This window comes from Lissotriton vulgaris, unplaced genomic scaffold (assembly GCF_964263255.1).
Source record: "Lissotriton vulgaris unplaced genomic scaffold, aLisVul1.2 SCAFFOLD_3419, whole genome shotgun sequence".
Classification (NCBI taxonomy): domain Eukaryota; kingdom Metazoa; phylum Chordata; class Amphibia; order Caudata; family Salamandridae; genus Lissotriton; species Lissotriton vulgaris.
The window spans coordinates 13,224-17,617 of NW_028246899.1; the positions used below are offsets into that span (position 1 = coordinate 13,224).

Genomic DNA, 4,394 nt, shown 5'->3' on the forward strand with positions numbered 1-4,394 from the left:
TAAACCCCCACCCACCAGGCAAGCAGTAAAAAACAGGTATGCTCAGATAAAGTTTGAAAAAGTATATTTATATCCCTAACAAAATAATCTCCCGCAAGACCCTCCCTAACCCCAACGATTGTCCTTCAAAAGTCCCCAAAAACCCAACTCCCAATTCCCACCCCCCAAAAGTCTCTAAAAAAGGGGCAAGGGACACTATGGGTGGATGCTGTTCACTTTTTGGGCCAGGGCATCATGCTCCTCGCGGAGCAAGGCGAGCTCCTGCTGAAGGCGGGACACCATCAGGGTGGTGCGGCGCAGGCGTGCCTTCACTGCCTTGCAGGTGCAAGGCCTGTGAGAAGCAGCTGTTGGCCTTGCTGCTCGGCGGTGGCGTTTGCCTTTGGCAGCCCGGCTCAGTCTCGGTGGACCACTGTGCTGGGTCACGGTGGCAGCCGGTGAGGCCACGGAGGACGACGTTGTCGTTGTTGTCGACCGCACACTTTCCACGTCCTCCAGGGCCACCAGCCGCCGATATTCCGCAACAGTGGCCTCGATTCTCCGTTGCCGGGCCGCTCTAGCCAGCTCCTTCCTCCTTGTTCGTTTGGAAGGAGAACCTATATGAAGAAAGAAAGACATAGTCTGTAACCAATGCTCTTTAAGATTAACTCAATCATTCAGCAGAAATGTGTGCTGCAGTACAACTAGCAACTTGCAAGCGCATTACATAACTATTGAGGCCAGTATCTATCTAACCTCACACTTCTTCATCCTTGCTCTAACATTAGTGGGAGTTTAAGGAACAAATTCTATGAGCACTGTGGACTTCCATTGGAGTCGACTATGAAAGTACACCAGTCTTATTCTTCTTCTTGTCTCTTGTTTTGGAAAATTGGTACGTTATTTTCTGCAAGCCGGCATAATGCCAGCGCGGTAAACTTGCACCCGAGAAAAAGAGACGCACGCCATGAGGAGTGACCTAGACTTGCGTTGCCGTTGCGTTACTGTACCCGTCCAGTACATGCAGGTGGTGAATCTCTTACTTTTCTATTACGGGTGGCACTGAGAATACTCTGTTACAACTCAAGGGCTACTGCTTAATTAATTTAACTTTCACCCTACAGTGGAAATGAGTACTAGAAATGGAAAATTGAAGAAGATAAATAATCTGATTATCTATCACTTCACATGGGATGTTTTTGCTTATATATGGGATGACTTTAGGTGCTTTGCTTTTTATTGAGTGACAGGCAGTGATACACCCACACATGAATGACTGAGTACTACTAAACTTATTAAGAGAGGTAGGGAGTGGCCACCATAATAACCGGATCTATGCAGTGCTTGCAATACAAACTACTGCTACTATTTATGGTAGTATTTGGACAAAATTAAAAGTTCTTTTCCTTGCCTTTCCTACACTGGAACGGACGTGCGGGTGCAGTGTTAGTGTTACATGCTCTTCAAAGTTACACTTAGTTCATCCACTGACCGTCTACTCTCTCTAGATCATGGGTACTCACAAACTTTCTCTCAGGGGCTACATTTACAGTGTAGTTTGGGGCCGAGGGCCGCACTGGTGGGGGCGGAGTCAGAGGGGGCGGGGCTAAAGCAAAACGATAACTTGTGACCATGAGGTTGCACACAGGTCCCTGCAGCAGATGCCCTCATCCACTGAGCCACCAGACCCAGCATTTACATACATCTCTCTCCCTCCTGCTGTCCCTCCTGCCCTCCCTCCATCTCTCTCTCCCTCCTGCCCTCCCTCTCCCTCTGTCATCTCACTGTGTGTGTGTCTATCTGTGTCAGCCTTCAGCCCGGGTTGAGACCGCTTCCTCAACGCGCACACACAGACAACAACACCAAAGTACTTAACAGGTCTTTAAAAGACCATTAACATATTATTGAGGCTTTGTTTGTTTTAGCGCCCCTGCTTCTCCACCCTGACAATCACTGCTTGCCCGGCCCCACAGAGCAGAGGCTTAGTTCTATTTCACCTCTTTGTGGCCTTGCATCTCCACTCTGCTCTGTGGGGGCCGGGGGAGCAGTGATTGTCAGAGTGGAGATGCAGGGGCGCTAACAGGTGAAATACAAAAAAGCCTCTGCTCTGTGGGGGCCGGGGGAGCAGTGATTGTCTGCAAGGTCAGCGCACCGCCAACGAAGGCTTGCCGGGCCACCACCGGCCCGCGGGCCGTACTAGGAGTACCCCTGCTCTAGATACACATATGCTATCTAAGAGTCAGATAGTAGCATGATCCAGGTATATGGACACATACAGTTTCTGTGTCACCCACCCAGGCTGTTGTCCTTCCACCCATCATTGCTTCATCATTCACCCAGCCATGCATCTCATATTCTTGCCTTCCCAGCTAGTCTTCAATCTCAATAAGTAAGGAATATATAAGAGCTTACCTCTGGCCGCCACCACCGTCTCAACTCTCACATCCGGCGCCGCCGCCTCCTCCCCTGATGATGAATTGCCCTCCGCCTCCGTGTCGAGCACCACCACCACACTGGCCCCGCCACCAGATGTTCCACCTACAAAGTACATTTAAGAATCTTAGAATAAAGCACTCACTAGTCACTAGTATTTGGTCTAGGAATGAAGACATGTGAAAACAATGTAATTTGTGACTGTCTACGTTAAAGTTAAAAAAAATGTCCCTTTTTCCAGGGAAGGTTGTCTTGCTGCACTTTTTGGCACAACTGATGAAGGCTGATTTTTTAACACGCACCATTTTTCTCCACACAGACAGAAGATGGACTTCTAACAACAAGATCAAGTTGAAACCAGGTGAGAGCTCGGCTCGACCACAAGAAATGTCTTCAATTAATCGTCAGCACTAACCACTTTTCCATTATCAGTTAAACGTTTAGTTTTATTATGACTTCATTTTAATAAATGTGTTTACTTTTAATAAAGCTTTTAAATTTAAATACAATCTGTGTTTTTTGGTCCTCCAGACTAGAGTGACTGAACGAAAGGTTTTGCAATTTTTGCAAGCATGAGTCCAGATAGAACACTTCAAAAGACATTATGGACAATCCCAGAGGACTGCACTAAGTTGATAGAGCTATTGCTGACTAGAATCATGGGAGTTTCGCCAACCGTGCAATCTTAGTTAGCTACACAGACAGACTAATAAGAATAATCTAGTAATACCACAGGGAGTCATAGTAGAGGCAGGATAAGAATTTAGATACAGTCTACAAGAAGAGCAAAGACAATTTTGAAAAAATTCAAATGAGGAACGCTAGGAAAAATAGGTACTAGTCTAAAATGAAAACTTACTGGGGCCAGCAGAGGAGCCCTCGCCTGCCCGATCCTGGCCCTGTTGATGAACAGCATCCGCCGCCTGCTGCTCCTGTGTCCTCCTCTCGCCCCTGGGGGGAGCTGACGTACAACATGAAAGAAAGAACAGAAAACATGGATGATTGTTGCTTGTCAATGTCAACCAAATCAAACATTTCAAAAGAACAATAACAAAATATTTCCGCGAAATTATATTGATTATGGTTACTTTTTATTTATTTGCGGACCTGTGACTTCGAAAGTCACGTAACTCACTAAACAAAGTACTGAAACGTTCACCTAGGACTGGCAGGCAGCAGTCCGCAGGCAAGACGCAAAGTGACAGACAAACTCCATTGTGATTTCAGTCAGATCAGTGACAACACTAACAGTTGCCTGCTACATTACCAGTCATTTAAATAGTCAAACTATCAATCCACCGCCACTATTTTTCTTATTGTCAGGGTTACAAAGGAAGGGGCAGATTTAAGCCCTTGCGGCTCTTTTGCGCCGTTCTTGCGTGACTTTTGTGACGCAGCAGCTAAACAAAAAAGGGCGCCATGGTGCGGCGTATAATATTATAACAACGTGACGCATTTGGGAGATGCATCCCGTTATAAAGCCCTGCGCCATCAGGGGGCGTTCCGGCGCAAGGGAGGGCATTCCTGCGCTGGAACACATCCTAATAGTGGCTGAGGGAAATCTACAAAATATCAATCAGTCACCTTTAGGACAATGATGCGTCACACAAACCCTGCACCTGCTTGAAGCAGACGTACGGCTTGACCCAGCATTGGGGAGATAGGGTACCCCAGAGCATTGATGGAGCTGCGCCATCGTTGCGACGCAACTCCAGCAGTAAAGCTTCGGTGACGTTTTGGGCCCATGGGGAGCCGCATTGCAAATACGGCGCACCATGTTTGGTGGTGGTAGCGGGCCGCACAATTAATGGCGCATCCCTGCTACTTTGCAGGGATGCGACGGTAATTGCAATTCTGCCCCTTAGGGGCATACTTACTTACGCGTTCTGGCGCATCTCCAGAGATGCGCCAGATCAAATGCGTCACGCAAAACTACCCTTGCGACACGGCAGATGTGCCTCATTTACAATGCGGCGCGCCCTGGC

The 4,394-nt window shown here is 47.7% G+C and overlaps 1 long non-coding RNA gene across 1 annotated transcript; it reads right to left on the reverse strand.

The window, feature by feature from the left end:
- Positions 1-346: 346 nt before the first annotated feature.
- Positions 347-3,367, reverse strand: LOC147665701 (uncharacterized). Its single transcript, XR_015304989.1, has 3 exons — positions 3,269-3,367; positions 2,389-2,514; positions 347-593 (listed from the first exon to the last, which is right to left on the reverse strand). It is a non-coding gene; the product is annotated as an uncharacterized LOC147665701 (long non-coding RNA).
- Between the last annotated feature and the right edge of the window lie 1,027 nt (positions 3,368-4,394).